This window comes from Trematomus bernacchii, unplaced genomic scaffold, assembly GCF_902827165.1.
Source record: "Trematomus bernacchii unplaced genomic scaffold, fTreBer1.1, whole genome shotgun sequence".
NCBI lineage: Eukaryota > Metazoa > Chordata > Actinopteri > Perciformes > Nototheniidae > Trematomus > Trematomus bernacchii.
This window is the reverse complement of record NW_022987593.1, coordinates 12,729,239-12,749,170: the sequence shown is the minus strand read 5'-3', so window position 1 is coordinate 12,749,170 and position 19,932 is coordinate 12,729,239. Positions and strand designations below refer to the sequence as shown.

General features: G+C 42.5%; 1 pseudogene; it reads right to left on the bottom strand.

Moving 5' to 3' along the window:
• Positions 1 to 6,848: 6,848 nt before the first annotated feature.
• On the bottom strand, positions 6,849 to 19,930 carry LOC117481965 (annotated as a pseudogene).
• Positions 19,931 to 19,932: the final 2 nt, after the last annotated feature.

The following is a 19,932-nucleotide window of genomic DNA, read 5'->3' as shown; positions in this document are numbered from 1 at the left end:
TCTGGTGTTTTTGAGTTGATGAGTAGTGCAGATATCACTGTAAAATCAATCGACAGTAAGGAGAATACTTACTTCCGGGTGTAAAATCCTCCGTTATCCAATGGGAATGGACGCTCACATTGCCTTTAAACAGCCGCCGACATAAACGGATGCGGTGCTTCCATGAGCGTCAAATACCGCCGCAAATGGGAATACATTGCAATCAGTTGAAAGCTCTTTGCGTACGTTTATGAAGCTGAAGGAGCCTTCGGTGCGTCCCAACTGCACGCCACGGGACCCTGACCAAGCGTCGCTCCTGGACGTTTAGGGAGTGAGAGTGTGTTGCTAGAGGAGGCCAGGCAGAGAGATAGCAATCAGGTATAAAGTAAGCAAAGAGAGGCAGCATCATGTAGCCAACTGCAAAACAAAGACACACACCCAGTGATGGGAACAAGACCCGTACATCACCAGTCAAGATCTCAGTGGACAGGAAGAGAGAGAAATATATTAGAGAAGTTCAGGTGAAGATAATAGTGTCTAGACTACCCTAGACTAACTCATTTTCCTTTTACAAAATAACCCTTACCCACTTTCCCTCAACCCAGCCCCATCCCCATTCCAACCCATCCCACCGACCCCTCTCCCGGAGGCAACAGTACATCAATTACATACCAAATACAATCATTTACATGCACATATATACACATACATACATACATACATACATACATACATACATACATACATACATACACACATACATACATACATACATACATACATACATACATACATACATACATACATACATACATACACATACTAACACATATATCAAGGGATGTCACACAGGCTGCATGTGTGGTGGACAGGGGAGTAATAATATCAGAATTATAGGCAGATAGAGGGGGAATCCCTACAGCGACACCATATCAGGGGGAAGACGGTCTACATACAGTGCCTTGCAAAAGTATTCACCCCCCTTGCAATTTTTCCTATTTTCTTGCAAAGAAAAACAAAAATAAAATAATATTTTTTTGGGGGATTTTATGGCAAGACCCCAAACAAAGTCAGTCAAAATTGGTGAAGTGAAAAAAAAAGAGCATCTTTTAAAACGTGTGTGCATATGTATTCACCCCCTTTGCTATTTAGCCCAAACAAAGACCTTCAGAGTCACACAATTATTTAAATAAAGTTCACCTGTGTGCAATCAAGTGCCTCATTATCTCTGTACTGTATATATACACCTGTTGTAGAAGGCCTCAGTCTTCCATACCACAGCAAGTGGCATTTCTAAGCGATAAAAAGACACCATGAAGACTAAGGAGCTCTCCAAACAGGTCAGGGACAAAGTTGTGGAAAAGTATGAGAAAGGGTTGGGTTATAAAAAAATCTCACAGACTTTGAACATCCCACGAAGCACCATTAAATCCATTATTTTAAAATGGAAAATATATGCCACGACAACACACCTGCCAAGAGAGGGCCGCCCACCAAAACTCTCACACCGTGCAAGGAGAGCATTGATCAGAGAGGCAACAAAGAGGCCGAGGATAACCCTGAAGGAGCTGGTAAGCTCCACAGCAGAGAGAGGAGAATCTGTACATAGGACCACAGTAAGCCGTACACTCCACAGAGCTGGGCTTTATGGAAGAGTCGCCAGAAAGAAGCCATTGCTTAAGGCAAACAATAAGAAAACACGTTTGGAGTTCGCCAAAAGGCATGTGGAAGATTCCCCAAACATGTGGAAGAAGGTCCTGTGGTCAGATGAGACAAAAATGGAACTTTTTGGCCATCAAGGTAAGCGCTATGTCTGGCGCAAACCCAACACCTCTGATCACCCTCAGAACACCATCCCCACAGTGAAGCATGGTGGTGGCAGCATCATGTTGTGGGGATGTTTTTCATCGGCAGGGACTGGGAAGCTGGTAAAAATAGAAGGAGTGATGAATGGAGCTAAATACAGGGAAATACTTGAGGAAACTGTGTTTCAGTCTGCCAGAGATTTGAGGCTTGGGCGGAGGTTCACCTTCCAGCAGGACAATGACCCAAAGCATACTGCTAAAGCAACGCTAGAGTGGTTTAAGGGGAAACATGTCAACGTTTTGGAGTGGCCTAGTCAAAGCCCAGACCTTAATCCAATCGAAAATCTGTGGTATGACCTAAAGAAGGCTGTACACGAGCGGAACCCATCTAACCTAAAGGAGCTGGGGCAGTTTTGCCAAGAAGAATGGAAACAAATCCCAGTGGAAAGATGTGCCAAGCTTATTGGCTCTGTAGTCTCTCCAAAGTGGTCTTCAATGGCATTAAAACGATAAAAACGCTGCTGAAGTTAATCCAATGTGTCTGTTTCCCTTTGAAATGATTTCTGATAATCCATGAGCATTGAGACTGCTTTTCCGTTTCTAGATGTCAGAGCGAGAGATAGTTTCACTCTAATGCAAAATTACATGCGCAAAGCCCCCACCTTTTTGTTTCACAATGAGTGTGTGTGGGGGACTCCCCCTTCGATTCTATTGGCTCTAACGGTCAGAAAGAGGTGTCAACCATCAAAATCGACAAAGGGGGGCCAGAGATATGGAAAACAAAACATTACCACCCAAATCACCTCAGAGGTGGAGTGTTTTTGGCTAAACCTCTCTAAAAAGGTCAAATGTCACTTGTTTCGCATCAATCTTGATACAGGGTACTTATTATATGTTGTACTTTGGATTCATAAAGCTTTTAGTCTACCTTACCATCATCCAAGGCTAGTTTTCCCTATAAGTAAAAAATAATTTTTGGACGGACACTATAATTTACAGTTTTTTACTATGTAAAATCTGAATTTTCTTTAAAATAAAAAGCATCTATATTGTTCTGACTTTTCTACATCCAACTCACAGGTTTATCATTACTTTGAGAAAAAAGATTATTAATTTAACCCTTTTAAATTGGGAAGATATGGTCATTTGTTCTGGGAATGTCATTTTCGAGCCTGAGACCTGAAAAACAGGCTCAGGGCTTAACAGGTTCAATTAAAGGCAACCGGTAGTCGGTCAAAACTGGCAAACAGGCCATCAATGTATAACTCCCCTATGCAGCGGAGGCCTTCCCTCTCCAAGTAGGAAAATCGGGGGTCAATTGTGGCTGGTAAAAATAGATGGTTGTTACAGACAGGAGTCGCTTGAGGAAGAGTAAGCCAACCAAAATGACGTCTAACTTGTGCCCAGATCTTTAAAGTGCCAATTACAATGGGGTTCGATGTGAATTGTGAGGGGGAAAGGCATCGCACCAATCTTGAGTCAGGTTTTCCTCAGGAATCAGGCAGTGGTGTCTGGGAATGTCTGTCAGGAAGACAACAGAGAAAACGCCAATCCATTGGGCACGATGCTGGCACAGAGCAGGAAGAAGACAACCTGCTGGAAACGTCCCCAGTGACCCAGAAAAGCAATTGTCTCATCGTAATCCTTCATATCATTATCCTAACTGTCCCCTCCAATGTTTTGCAGGTTTTTTTCTGCTGCAACAGAGAAAACTAGAGAATGCAATTCCTGAAGAAATTGCTAGTGGGAATGCTTTATGCTGAAAGTCTGACGCTAAACTGCTATGCCGAAATGTAATGTGTAAGAAGAAAGTGAATAATTTAGATTGAAATGATACATGAACACTGGGGGCTTGAATGTGTGATGAGAGAAGAAAATAAAGTAAAAAGGCTTGGAAAAGCAGCAGAATATTTGAACTGCAAACTTTTGAACTAACTTGATGGCAAATGATCTGTTGCCATACCAACGGCATTTGATGACATCCCATAATACGCTTAGATGCGTTGATGGCTGCATCGTTACCAAACCTGTGAAGTTTTGGGCTGTTTGGAGTATTTTCACTGAAGTTATGAGAAAACCGTGTTTCAAGGCGAGCATTGCGTTGCCATGGCAACGGCATTTGAAGAAATCTAAAAACTGTCCCGTAGATGTCTTCACGCCTGGACTGTTGGCACACATGTGAAGTTTTAGCACTTTTTGACAATTTTCATAGGAGTTATAGCAATATCGTGTTTTATTGCAAGGGATGCGTTGCCATGGCAACAGCTTTTGAGGAAAACTCACTAATGGCACATAGACATGTTAACCTGTTAAGCACCGAGCCTGTTTTTCATGTTTCAGGCTCGAAAATGACATGCCCAAAACAAATGACTACAACTTAACTTCTAAAAGGGTTATATGAATAATTTCTTTTATCAAAGCAAGGTTACATCTGTGAGTTGGATGTAGAAGTGTCAGAATTAATATAAATGTTTTTTATTTTAAAGAAAATTCAGATTTTACATAGTAAAAAACTGTAAATTATAGTGTCCGTCCAAAAATTATTTTTTACAGATAGTGAAAACTACCCTTGGATGATGGGTTAGTAGACTAAAAGCTTTAGGAATCCAAAGTACAACATATAATAAGTACCCTGTATCAAGATTGATGCAAAACAAGTGACATTTGACCTTTTTAGAGAGATTTAGCCAAAAACCCCCACTTCTGGGGTCATTTGGGTGGATTTGACCTATCTTTGGCCCCCCTTACTCGATTGGGTTCGTTGACACACCTTTCTGACCGTTAGAGCCAATAGAATCGAAGGGGGAGGCCCACACACACACTCGTTGTAGATAGATACATAGGATGAACCTATGGATTAACTGCAGTATCGTATTTTTATCATTTAAATGCCATTGAAGACCAGTTTTGACCAAGGTAAGCCATGTTAGCGTTTCTTGCTACTTAGCTCCACATGTTATGATGTACGCTTTCGTTTATAGCGTCGCGAATGTTTATCAGTGAGTGTTGAGGAGGGCACCGGTAGATTCAGTGTCTCCAGGACACCAAAAACGAGTGGTTGGTTGTGCATCTAGGATAAGTAATAAGGGAGTTAGAGTTAGAGAGTTTAGGTGCAGAGATGGGTTATATTTTTTCGCTGTTGGCTAATTCAGAGACTGAGTGCTAGCATTGTGGGGTTTTTTTGAAAAAAAAAATTAAAAAGATCAGTTAGCTGAGTTTCTTCCCGTTACATGGATATAACACATTCATAGTTTTATTCAATATTAAGATTCCTTAGACGTTGTTTCCTGCAAATGACGCGTTTATCCGCCCGGTACCGGGCGGAAGGTTCGTAACAGGTTAAGGACTGGACCATTAATTGTCATCTGAAGTCTGGTGGTGTTTGGACCATTTGCATAGGTATCATGACAACATCGTGTTTTATGGCGAGGGATGCGTTTCCATGGAAACAGCCTATGGTGAGATCTCAGATTTGGCATGGACCGGTGATATACAAGCGAAGTTTGGGGGCGATCGGACCGTGTCCATTGAAGTTAAAGCGACATCGTGTTTCATGGCGAGGGATGCAAGTCTGAAGAATGTCTCCATTGACTTCAATGGTTAAAAATGTGATGAATTATGGGATGTATCTCTGGAATTATGAAAGTTATGAATGATAAAAGTATTAGCCTGCGATTCCCGACCGAGTTGAACGTTTTGATGTTTGAACGGAGATTCTGCGATGTTGAATGTGGGAGGAGAAGAGGGCCAAAATAAGTCGGCGGAATAATACAAATGTTGTCCGTAGCATAACATATAGTTGGAATGCTGTATCAGCATTCCCACTAAATTACAATGGGCTTTAATGGAGGCATGTTGAAAGTTTTTGTCACTTCAAGAGGCATTTTGTTTAATTATTTTTGCTTAATTATTTGTCATTTTTCAAGCTAGGAGATGTTTTCCTACGTTTGTCATGAAAAATGATGTCTCAGGAATGTAGGGTTTGGGAATTATGGCAGTTTAAAAAAAATATATGAAGGCAAATTTCAAGATTTCCTCCACTCTAGCTGTGACATCACGCACTCTAGTTAATGTTAAAATCTGAAGAAAGCCTCTTTACCAAGGTCTGAACAATGTTTAATATCTCTAAAAGTAAGAATCAGATTTAAAGGTTGTGTTACACGAATAATGTCAGAAAGATGTGTAACATTTTAAAGTTGGAATGAGGTTTCTGAATGAAAGTATGAATGAACAGTTAGCAGTTGAAGTCGCATGAAGATTTGTTGACGTCTGAAGAATTTCTCCATTGACTTCAATAGTTAAAAATGTGATGTATTATGGGATGTATCTCTGGAATTATGAAAGTTATGAATGATAAAAGTAATAGCCATCGATTCCCGACCGAGCTGAACGTTTTTGATGTTTGAACGGAGTTTCTGCGATGTTCAATGCGGGAGGAGAAGAGGTGCAAAATTCCGGCGGAATAATAAAGAATTTTGTGCATAGAACAACAGATAGTTGGAATGCTGTTAACAGCATTCCCACTAAACGACCGGTTTGCCCTCTCCAAAGCTGTGAGCTAGCCACGCCCCTGTACTAGGCCAATGCTAAGATTAAAAAAGAGAGAGTTTTACAATGTTTCAAATCAAATCAAATCAAAGTTTATTTATAAAGCACATTTAAAAGCGATTTTTGGTCGGGCCAAAGTGCTGTTTCTTAAGCTATCTTAGGACTTTTGTTACTACCATCATTTATTTATAGTTTTTTTTACCTGTGCTAGTTAACTTATCTTTTTTACTGCTACTTATTTCTTCCATGGTTGTTGAGTCATTGGTTTTTATTTGAGGTGTTTTAGTCTCTTATATTTAATGTTGCCTACGTATTTTTTTTCTTGTCTTCCGTGCACCATCCCTTTGCTGTTGTAACAACATCTTTCCTGCTGAGGAACAAACAATGTTCAATACCCTAGACATAGCTGTCAAGGAAACAATCATGTATAAACTATAAACAAGATACCCTTATAGTACTTAAAATGAAAAGATCGCAATGTAGATCAAGTCAATCAAGTCAGGAAGTTCTCCCAGCAACATTGTTATTCTTTTTTGAGTTTTTTATTGCATTTACAGGTTATATATTCCAAAGGTTAAACAAAGATATTGATAACAGATCCAATAGCTTTTTGACAAAGCAGTATGGTGTCAAAACAAACATGCCAACCGTGCAACATTTGTCTAGTGAAAATGTTGTGCTTTTCACTGTTGTTCAAAAAGAAAATAGTGCAGTGTTTTAATATTAAAGCTCTGTTTTGATATTTGTAATTTTACTTAGGTTGCAAAGAGCGCACGCACAATTTAATTTGTTCCAAAATTATTAAGGCCATATTTGTATCAGTGCTCCATAATGCTAATAATCATTGTAAAAAAATGTCTGTGCTGACCAGCCATATGAAGTATTATGATACTTGACCTTATGCATCATGATAAAAGGCTTCATAGCCTTCTATAATGTTGTAATAAAGCAATCTGAATATTTGTGAGCGCTTGTAAATGTGATAAAAGCCTTCAAACTATTAAAATGATGTTCGTAAGGCATTATAGAAATACAGTAAGTGTAAACAACAGTGTTATCAGAACCTATACAGTAGTATAAGATTTATGAATAACTCATTCATGTTTGACAATCAGAGTCTACTTTCCAAATGCACCACAGGTTTCAAATGTTCTTTTCTTGTGATGCATGGGCACTTCATGCTGTAGTGATGAAAGACAACAAAGATAAAACAATAATTAGCTTTTCAAAAGGAACAAAAAATAAAAAAAATAGACTGATGACACTATCATAACATTGACATGGATAATGACAATGAGAGACGCTGGGTTTTGGTGGTTATATTAAAGGTACCATGAGATTTTTTGTTGAAGTTTTCTTTGTTCTAATTCATTGCTATAACTGAATACATATATTCAAACACTGCTTTCTTGGTATGAATGTGTCAACAACGACAGTTTAAGTATTGAGAGTGTTTTGCACGTTTCTTTAAATCTAATAAGTTAATAATTTTTCAGCTACAGTAAGTGTGTCTAATACTCAGTGTAATTTCTGTGTTTTATAATGTTGATGAAGAAATAGTTAATGCAAGATACCAACCTTTCTCTCTTTTGCATTTGCTGAATAGTTTGAGGTAGAGGTTTTCCAAAACTTTCCGGCAGGAAAAGAGTTGCAAAGGCGGAAACAATAGCCAGAGTCCCCAGTATGATATAAGGCAGGTACTCAAAATATTCCCCTGTATAAGGAGAAGGCAAAATCAGGAAGAGGAAGATCCGGGGTCCCACACATGTGCTCTGTAAACATTTACAGGATGTGAAATCAGAGCATCCAAACTATTAAAATGGCAGCTTATCTTCACAAATTCAATATGTTAAGATAGGATCAAACAAATATCTACTATTGAAGACGAGTTTACTCACTCAGCTGTAACAAAAAAGGAGCAAGGCAGCTTCCTATTCTGGAAACAGTAATGCAAACGCCTTCCGCTGTGTTCCTGAGCACTGTTGGGTAAAGCTCTGCAGTGTAGGCGTACATCAGGGATGTACCGTTGGTGATAACAAGTTTACCCAGCATCTCCAGAGCGACAGCCCAGCTCTGATAAAGCCTTGAAACGTAAGGAAATGGATTAACAACAGAATGTGAGTGTTTTTTTATCCCAAAAATGTTCTCACAAAGCTTTATTTAAGTCCTCCTCTTTCTCTTAGGCAATTATTCCACTTACAAAGCAGTCCTTAAAAGGAACTCTCTCTCTTCTCTGTCTCTCTCTCTCTCTCTCTCTTCTCTCTCTCTTCTCTCGTCTCTCTCTTCTCTCTCTCTCTCTTCTCTTCTCTCTCTTCTCTCTCTCTCTCTCTCTCTCTCTCTCTCTTCTCTCTCTCTCTCTCTCTCTCTCTCATAGATATATATCAAATTAACACCAAACCAAAATGTCACAGTGCTCGTAATATCAAGAATTATGGTTTTAAGTTCTAAGTGATGCACGAGAAGAAGTGAGGGAAGTGACCCCTAAGCACTTTCTAATTGGCATCATTGCTGGTTTGATCCCACTCTGAAGACAAACCTCAATGAGGAAAAAGAAGACAGCGGGGCCAGATGTATGTCTCCCCCTCTCATCATGTAATGTAAAAATCACTGGCTGGTAAAATCGACGAGCTAACAGCGTTAGCCTGGAGACAGATGTAATATTTGGAGTGCAGTTTACTTTGATAATGAGAACATGGCTGTACCAGGATATATCTAATGAGAACATTTACATCGAGCTTCACCACGTCTTCACCATGAGCCTGAGTGATCAGAGGGTCTCTGTGCTGTGGAGGACGCTCTACCTTGTTCCTGTGCTTAAGACGCTGCGTCCCAGTGGCTACTCTCATTGCACATTTTGACTCTTACTTCCTATGTTTGTATAAATAGTTATTGACTTTAGTCCAATATGGTGCCCCTGTAATAAAACCATCCCGGTATCACGGCAAGACGTGAACATGTGACGATTTACCATGCTGGGAGACGTGAAGATGTCACGATTTCGTCCCTTCAAACGTGACAGTTACACGGTATTGTTAACATGGCCCAGGCAGTGGAGAAATACCCGGAAATGCCAAGCAAATCCTCTACCCCGACGGTCGGTTGTTATTGTCAATATTAATATAATAATGATATATTTTTTAATAGTCACACTCGATTTCGCCGATTTTCTTGTTGCCCCAGCTGGTCGACACCTCTTTTAGCAGAAACAAAGGCTACATTAATGTATTAAATCGATGTTAATCCATGTGTGTCGTTGTAAAATTAACGGACGTGACGTTGTGCGATTGCGTTGCCAGGCAACAGCTTGCATTCATGTTAATTTACAAACTCTTCAACTAGAACCGTAGTTATATTTAAATCATTTTAGAAGGCCTCACGAAATACTTTAATGTAAATTAAAATGTAAATGTGAAGGAATGTGTGTGTATAACAAAATACATCCGTCATAAACATCCGGAATCCGGAAACAGACGTAGGCAAGATCCTCAGCTCGGTGATTGGAAGGTTTAGCTACAATGCACGTTGGGATATGGTGTTTATGCGATGTGTAATCCGAAAACATTTTTTTAAAATAAAATAATACTTTTTTCCTAGAGTGCTTGCTTTTCTCTTTGAAAGTCATCACATAACAGCATTGTAATACACATTCAATATTACATATCTGCCGTAGTTCTCTATTTATAGAGCCCTGATGAGAAGACTTCTAGACAAACAGCTGATAGAAAGGGACACCTAGTGGTTAAAGCACGTTATTGAATTGTATTATTTGTATTATTAGATATTAATAGGAGGATGTGCAAAACAGACAAACTAATAAGGCTTTATTCAAACATTAAAGAATACTTTAGGTTAAGGTCTTCTTTTGAATAAGAAAAAAGCTTTGGGGGTATCTACAGATAAATATTAAGCCTGACAAAGTACTTAACGTCTAATATATTGCTTTCCTGCAATGTTAACTGTGTTGAAGCACTTATTTTAACTGATATTATACATATGTATTATACTCTTATAAGATGTATGTAGATAGTATAAGAAATGTACAGAATATGACAGTTTAATGGTGGAGGTATACACACATATTGATAGATGTCTTGTAATGCACTGTTGAGGAACCTGCGACCCAAGTTTTTCATTCATTGCATAACTACACCGTAGTTGTGTATAATATGATATGTCAATAAACCTTAGAAAATCTTGAAATCTTGAAAGGGATGTGCAAAATTGTCATTATATACAGTCTAATAATACAAATAATAAAATGCAATAACGTGCTTTAACCACTAGGTGTCCCTTTCTATCAGCTGTGCACCGTTATGGTGTAAATACAGCCTATCTACCAATTGGATCAAATATAAAATTCAGCCGAATTAGTGTTGATACTGCAAGGAGACGTATTGTGTGAAAAGAAATGTAAGATGTTGTTTAATTGCTGATATATTTATGATCGGCAGGCAGTCTAGAAGTCTTCTCATCAGTATATCTCTCATAAATAGAGAACTACGGCAGATATGTAATATTTAATGCAGCTGAACCGTGTATTACAATGCCGTTATGTGATGACTTTCAAAGAGAAAAGCAAGCACACTCGGAATAAAGTATTTTTAAATTCGGATTTCACATCGCATAAACACCATATCCCAATGTGCATTGCGGCTAAACCATCCAATCACCGAGCTGAGGATCTTGCCTACGTCTGTTTCCGGATTCCGGATGTTTATGACGGATGTATTTTGTTATACACACACATTCCTTCACATTTAAATTTTAATTTACATTAAAGTATTTTGTGAGGCCTTCTAAAACTACGGTTCTAGTTGAAGAGTTTGTAAATTAACATGAACGCAAGCTGTTGCCTGGCAACACAATCGCACAACGTCACGTCCGTTAATTTTACAACGACACACATGGATTAACATTGATTTAATACATTAATGTAGCCTTTGTTTCTGCTAAAAGAGGTGTCGACCAGCTGGGGCAACAAGAAAATCGGCGAAATCGAGTGTGACTATTAAAAAATAAATCATTATTATATTAATATTGACAATAACAACCGACCGTCGGGGTAGAGGATTTCTTGGCATTTCCGGGTATTTCTCCACTGGCTGGGCCATGTTAACAATAACTGTCACGTTTGAAGGGACGAAATCGTGACATCTTCACGTCTCCCAGCATGGTAAATCGTCACATACCGGGTTGAATAAAACATAATTTCCCCCCGGAATAAATTAAGCATTCTGATGATTATTGAACCAGGTAGTGACTGCTTACTTTCAGGCACCAGTTGAATGAGATACAGTGACACTCCACCAAGGAGTAAGGTAAAGATGACAGAGAGTCGGCGTGGGAAGTATTTCAGTGCCAGCCAGCTACAAATGTAGGCTGGTACCTCTACAGCTGCTGAGAGGAAGCAGCTGATGTAGGGGTTAGCATGAAGCCGGGATGTGTTCAGGGACAGGCCATAGTACCCAATACTCAAAGAGAACCTGGACATACACAGACCAAAGAGATGTTTGTTATTAGGTTATGAATATATTGAAAATGTATGATCCAATATGGTTATAGAGAGCTTTGTCAAATGGGGCAACTTCAATCATTAAAGCTCAATATGATCAAAACCAATGAGCAGGTTGTGGACAAAGAACACCATTGTAGGAAGTTGTAGCCATGACAGTAGACATTGCTACAATTAGATGTTGCAGCTAATGGTATGAGTTTATGTTGTGATTTTCTAGTCTACCAACCACTAAAAAGGACTTAACCCCACATAGCATCATTCTTCCATTTGCACACACAATACAACACAAAAACTAATGGCAAGAGCTGAAATGCCAGATGCCAACCTACTCATCAGGACCGTTTAAGGGCCAAGTGCTTTGGAGGAGCCGAGGAGTTGTACCTGCATTCCAACTGTGGGTATGAATTTAAATCTCATTATCTTTCTTAATCAGACATAAATCTGTAAGAATCATCTGCTAAACTACTTTAATAGGTATGCCGGTGTGATCTAAAATTCAATATGATGGCATGGGAGTTGTAATAAAGAACACTACTCATCACAGTAATGTGATAACTTCTTCTGCTAATGCATTGCCTATCGAGTACATTCTGCTGTCTTTCCCCAATTGCTTCTCTTTACCAAGGAGCTTCACTTGGAGGTTTGGGACCAACTACTAGGAGTTACAAGTTCAGTAAAAAGGACATGAACCCTGTTCAGAGTGGATACTCACCACACCAGGCAGAGAATGGACAGTCGTGCTTCTTGACGCGTTGTGTCTTCACCAGGCTGATAACATTGAGGTGTTCCTGAGGGTGCATGTCATCATCCTGCAAGATAATACAAAATATAATAATCAGTTTTTACCAGCAGCTAGTTATGTTTTAGCTAGTCTGTAACCTACCACTTTGGTGAAGAAGTAAAAATGTCGAACTGTAGGAAAAATAGTTATGAAATTTGAAAAAGGACTGCTCTTTACAGAATAAACAGTACTATTAAAGTTGGCCTTAAGCATATCAATTGGCTCCTGTGTCTTCACAATTCTATTCAAGTCAGACTCACATGTGCACTGTAATCTTTAAAGATGACCGTTGGAGCCTCAACTCTGTTTGTCTTAGCCGCCTTTCTCACTATGGCCTCGGCCTCCTCCACTCTTCCCTGAGAGAGCAGCCAGCGAGGAGACTCCGGGATGAACCTTCCTCAGAATTAAAGAGAGAAAGAAAAGTTAACCAGAGGGTTTAAATATAAAACAAAAATGAAGATGAGTGCAAGTTAGAATATTTCAGGGAAATAGCCAAATTGTTGTTATCCTCTTCCTTATAAGTACAACTTACCACCAGAGAGGGATGTAGAGCATGCCAGGTAGAGAGATAGCTAACAAGAGAGATTTCCAGTCCCTTAAAAAAAAAAGCTATGAGAGGCAGAATCATGTAGCCAATGGCAAAGCCCAGACACACACCCCATAGATGAGAATATGACCCGAACATCGCCAGTCAAGATCTCAGTGCCTGTAGACAAAGAGAAATGTATGATAGAAGCAAGATGTTACTTGGCACATATATGCATATCATTCAGAATCAGACATGTCTTTTAAATAGTACTTTTCTTTGTTACAAGAGCATTTACCCAAACAAAACCAGATACATAGTTGGATATCTGTCCCAAACCCATTGAAGAAAATGAGGATGATGAAAACCGTCCAAGAAGGTGAAAAAGCTTGACAGAAGGAAAAAATTGTCTGAACTGCCATGGTGGCGAAGAAAAACAGGCTTTCTTCCAAACCTAGAGTGAGAAATCAAGGAAATACAGATGATAGAATACAAATTATACAAATAACATACTAAATATAAACAAGACATGTTTCATCAACTGTATGGATCAGAGATCATCCAGCATTATGTACCAACATAAAATGTTACAATAAGTGATGTAATACTGAGGAAAAACGCCTGTTGGATTTGTAGACTTAAATATTTTCAGTGATTTTTGTACCTGTCTGAGAGCTGTCCTGAGATGAAGGATCCAACAAGAATTCCCAGGAAGTAAGCTGTGGAGGTGAACGGTTGCTTCCACTGATCACTGCACACCAGGTCAAACTGGAATATCCATACATGAAAATGTAGCAATAAATACAATGACCAAAGGAATCCATGTCAAATCAACCTGATGAATATAAGTACAATATTCAGTAGCTGACTATCCTGGATGCTATACTTAAGAGCTCCGTGATAGAATGTTTATCTGTTTGAATGTATAACTATTTGTCAAAGGCTGCAAATGGTAGTATGTGAATGTGCATGGTATTTGTAGAATTGTTGTTATGTTTATGCATGGGTTTTGTTGTGTGATTTCCTGTTTTGCTCCCTTTTACCCCTCACTACTCTGTCTCTCCTTCTCTGCAGGGCTGGTGTGTGACAGGGGCGTGGCTGGTATTCTCCTGGCTGCAGATGAGGCCACACACTGTTCCCATTCCGATAATCACCTGCTCTTTAAGAGCCTGGCCCTCGCCCTCACTTCTCTGCCAGAGAATAAATGCTGTTCAACGATCCAGAGTGCCTTTCTGCAGCCTTGAGTTTTGTTTTGTTTCTTTGCAGTTTTTGAGCTACTTTTCGAGTATAGCCTGGGACGTTTCCCTCTGCTTTGTTTTTGGACCTTTCTGCAGCCAGCCAGCTCCCTGTTTTCAGTACCTGCCTTGGCCTATTATTATTAAAACACCTTGAGCTTAACTTGTGTCTGTCTCTGCTTTGGGGTCCAAGAATCCATACGTCACAGAATTCTCTGGCCAAATGGACCCCGCAGAGAATGAGAGACTCTTGCTCTCAGCGCTTGCTGCCCCAAGGTGTAATATAGGGCATCATGACAGAGCCTTGCAGAAGGTAATGGAAGCGATTCAGGAATTAACCTCCGGTGTGACCAACCTCGGAGGCCGTATGGATCAGGTCGCAGCACATCTCTCCCACGCGCCCGCTGACTGCCAATGCTCAAGCTCCAGATCCTGCTCCTCCACCTCAAGCTGATCCGGAACGACAGCCCTGCAATCCTTGTGAGCCCTTTATCCCCACTCCCGTCAGGTATTCAGGAGATTTAGGTCTTGTAGTCAGTTCTTGCACCAATGTAGTCTTGTGTATTGAGCAACAACCATTCACTTATTCCACTGATTAGATCTAGGGTTGCTTTTATTATGAGCCTACTGAGTGATAAAGCAGCAGCATGGGCCCTTGCCATATCTAACAGCAACTCACCTATCAGTCAGTCTCTGCCGTCTTTTACTGACAGAGATGCGTAAGGTTTTTTGATCATCCAGTGAGGGGGAAGGAGGCTGGTAAAAGACTCCTTTCACTCCACCAGGGTTCAGGCTCTGTTGCTAATTTTGCTATGATTTCCGCATTCTTGCAGCTGAGAGCGGTTGGGATGACATGGCCTTGCTGGGAATTTTTTTGTAAGGGGCTAAATGATGATTTAAAGGATGAACTAGCTGCCAGGGATGAAACTTCCTCCTTAGAGGAGTTGATTTCTTTAGCGACACGATTAGATAACCGCCTCCGCGAGAGGCGTAGGGAGAGATCAGGAAAGCATAGCTCCACCTCCCTTCCCCCTCAGTCCAAGTTTTCTAGACAGCCAGCGTTCCCTGGACCTTCTCTTCATCCTCCAGACTCCTGGCCTTCCAGTGCTTCGCCTGCTACCAAGGCCTCTCCCTTCCGCATGGAGGAGCCCATGCAGCTGGGAAGGATGACGCTTACCCAATCAGAACGTCAACGCCGTCTTCATCAGAGACTCTGCTTCTACTGTGGCCAGGCTGGTCACTTCCGCGCCGGTTGTCCTACTCAGCCAAAAGACCTGGCTCATCAGCAACAGGGGGAGTACTGATGAGCCATACCTCTATCAACTCAGCCTCCTCCAACCGCATCCCAGTCAAAGGTACTATTTCTTGGTCTCAGGCCTCTTTTCCGCTTCAGGTCTTGATAGATTCTGGTGCGGATGACAATTTCATGACTCTGACTTTGTGATGCAGTCTAAGCTCCCCTTTGAGCCTCTTCCTGAACCTAAAGATGTGTTTGCCTTAGACGGGAGACTCCTAGCCCAAGTCACCCACCGTACTGCTCCAGTTTCCCTCAAGCTCTCTGGTAATCATCACGAGATTATCTCCCTGTACCTTATCCCCTCACCCATGTCACCACTCGTTTTAGGTTTTCCGTGGTTAAAGCTCCATAACCCTCATATAGATTGGGCCAACTCGTCTATCGTTAACTGGAGTATATTCTGTCACTCACATTGCTTACACTCTGCTGTACCCCCCACAGTTACTAGGGCACCAGATTCCCCCAAACCCATTGAATCTCACCCTCTGTACCCCCCTGAATATCACAACGTCAAGGAGGTTTTCAGCAAGGACCACGCACTATCCTTGCCACCTCACCGGCCCTACGACTGTGCCATAGATTTGCTCCCTGGCTCCCCCTTTCCATCTAGTAAACTGTACAATCTCTCCAGGCCAGAAAGGGAGGCCATGGAGAGTTACATCTCTGACTCACTCGCTGCTGGGCTCATTCGCCCCTCTTCATCTCCTATGGGCGCAGGTTTCTTTTTTGTGGACAAGAAGGATAAGACCCTACGCCCTTGCATAGACTACAGAGCTCTTAATGGGATCACAGTCAAGAACAAGTACCCCCTTCCACTCATTGACTCTGCTTTTGTCCCCCTCCATGAAGCCACAATCTTCACTAAGTTGGATCTTCGCAATGCATACCACTTGGTGAGAATAAGGGAGGGGGATGAGTGGAAGACTGCATTCAATACTCCTCTGGGACATTTTGAGTATTTGGTAATGCCTTTTGGGTTAACGAATGCACCAGGTGTTTTCCAAGCTATGATTAATGATGTCTTGCATGACATGTTAAACAGGTTTGTTTTTGTGTACCTTGATGACATCCTGATCTTCTCTCGCACTCCTCAGGAGCATGTCCAGCATGTAAGGCTGGTACTACAGAGACTTCTTGAGAACAGACTGTATGTTAAGGTTGAGAAGTGCGAGTTTCATGCCTCTTCTGTGAGTTTCCTGGGTTTTATCGTCGACAAAGGACAATTAAGAGGACTGACCCCCGCCAAGGTCCAAGCAAGTGACCGAGTGGCCCACTCCCTCTAACAGGAAGCAGTTGCAAAGGTTTCTGGGCTTTGCCCAACTTTTATAGGAGGTTTATTCGGGACTATAGTAGGGTAGGCAGTACCTCTGACTAAAACTAACCTCTGTCAAGTTGCCTTTTTGTGTGGTCTCCTGCAGCTGAGGCAGCTTTCGTAAAACTGAAATGTATGTTTTCCACTGCTCCCTGTTCTCTCTCATTCTGATCAAGGGGTCCAGTTGTGGGGAGGTGGATGCCTCTGATTCTGGAGTGGGGGCAGTATTATCCCAGCGTTCCCCCTCAGACCATGAAGCTCCACCTTGTGCGTTTTTCTCTCGCTGGCTGACCCCTGCTGAGAGGAACTACGACGTTGGTAATCGGGAGTTGCTGCAGTGGTTCTGGCCCTTCAAGAATGGAGGCACTGCTGGAGGGAGCCACCCATCCTTTGTAGTATGGACTGACCATAAGAATTTGTCTTCCTTCGCCTCTGCACGCCAGGCTCAACTCGCGCCAGGCTCGGTGGGCTCTCTTCCTGGGACGGTTCAACTTTACCTTGACCTTACCGGCATGGCTCCAGGAATGTGAAGGCCGACGCCTTGTCCCGGCAGTTCGCCCCCCCCCCAGTGGAGGATTCATCAGATGATAAACAATTTTTTGCCATCTTCCTGTGTCGTGGGAGCTGCTAGATGGGAGATTGAAAGGGTGGTCCAGGAGGCCCAGGAGGACCATCCAGCGGCTCAGGATTGTCCACAGACCGGCTGGTTTGTTCCCCCCGATGCTAGAATCTCCAGTGCCTCCTGTGGGGACACGGTCCAAAGAGCCTGCCATCCAGGTTTTCTTCGGACCCCTGGCCCTACTTAAGCAACGCTTCTGGTGGCCCACTATGTCCGCCGACACCAAAGGAGTAATGTCTCAGCCTGTTCCGTCTGTGCCCGCAGCCAAAGCTTCACATCAGGCCCCCATCTTCTTCGCCCCCCTTCCCATTCCCCACCGGCCCTTGTCCCACATTGCGGTGGATTTTGTGACTGGTCTCCCACCCATCAGACGGTAACAACACTATTCTGACCATCGTGACCGTTTTTCTAAGGCTGTGCACTTGTCCCCCTGCCTAAACTACCTTTCTGCCCTTGAGACTGCCACTCTTCTCCACCCAGCATGTTTTTAGGCTGCATGGTATCCCCTCAGGATATTGTATCAGACAGGGGTCCGCAGTTTTCCTCCCAAGTATGGAGGCTTTTTGCCAGGCATTGGGGGCGTCGGCCAGCTTGTCCTCTGGGTACCATCCCCGACCAATGGCCAGACAGAGCGGGGCAAATCAGGACCTGGGAGCGGCTCTTCGTTGTGTTGCCTCTCGAAACCCGGCCTCATGGTCTTTTCATCTACCGTGGGTTGAGTACGCCCACAACTCCTTGGTATGCTCTGCCACAGGTATGTCACCTTCTTATGGCTTTCTAACGGCTTCCAACCCCCCCTCCCTTTTCCGGTTTCAAGAGAGAGAGGTGGCGGTTCCCTCGGTGCAGGGGCATCTCCGGCGAGCCCGCAGAGTCTGGCGTGAAGCCCGGGCAGCTCTCACCCGCACCTCCGCCCGGAACCAGAGGCTGGCGGACCGTCACCGCCGACCAGCTCCTGATTACCAACCGGGCCAGAAGGTTTGGCTTTCCTCCCGTGACCTCCCTCTACAAACTGAGTCTCGGAAACTCACTCCCAGGTACATTGGACCTTATGAGATTGAACGTGTCATCAATCCTAGTGTGGTTAGGCTCAAGTTGCCTCTTGCCTTGAAGGTGCACCCAACTTTTCATGTGTCACTCCTCAAAAGAATTTCCTGCAGTCCTCTTTGCCCTCCGACCGAACCCCCTCCACCCCCCCGGCTCATCGACAACCACCCGGCCTTCACTGTACGGCGGTTGCTGAACGTTCGAAGGCGGGGCCGTGGCTACCAGTACCTAGTGGATTGGGAGGGGTATGGGCCAGAGGAGCGACAATGGGTTTCTCGCTCGCTCATTTTGGACCCTGATCTCTTGAGAGACTTTTATGCCCGGTACCCGGATAAGCCTGGTAGGACGCCAGGAGGCGTCCTTTGAGGGAGGGGTACTGTTATATTTATGCATGGGTTTTGTTGTGTGATTTCCTGTTTTGCTCCTTTTACCCCTCACTACTCTGTCTCTCCTTCTCTGCAGGGCTGGTGTGTGACAGGGGGCGTGGCTGGTATTCTCCTGGCTGCAGATGAGGCACACCTGTTCCCATTCAAATAATCACCTGCTCTTTAAGAGCCTGGCCCTCGCCTCACTTCTCTGCCAGAGAATTAAATGCTGTTCAACGATCCAGAGTGCCTTTCTGCAGCCTTGAGTTTTGTTTTGTTTCTTTGCAGTTTTTGAGCTACTTTTCGAGTATAGCCTGGGACGTTTCCCTCTGCTTTGTTTTTGGACCTTTCTGCAGCCAGCCAGCTCCCTGTTTTCAGTACCTGCCTTGGCCTATTATTTATTAAACACCTTGAGCTTAACTTGTGTCTGTCTCTGCTTTGGGGTCCAAGAATCCATACGTCACAATTGTATCCTTTTATCAAAGGAATTCTCTATCATAGCATAGGAAATGAAGAAAAACAACAGCTCAAACATCCTTTAAACAGGGTTAACTGGGAAAACGTTATTCTTATCACCCATTAATTAGTTTGAACAGGTTATTTTACATTTTGAATGGCCTTTTCAGCTTCCCTTGGTGAGTTCAGCACATCTTTTTTTAAATTAGCAAATAGTCTTATGAGAACATGACTAGCCCTTCATATGTGTACAGAGATCACCTTGTAACTTGTCACCTATTTAGTCCATATAGATCTAACATTCTAGAATTTTTAAGAATAGAGTCTGCTCTCTACAGCTTAAACTATAGGGACACACACCTCAGAGACTACGGTAGACTGGTAGATGTCTTGCTGTAGCTCACCCGTCCACAAAGCCCTCCTGCTCCAGGTCGGTGAGGTTGACGTCCC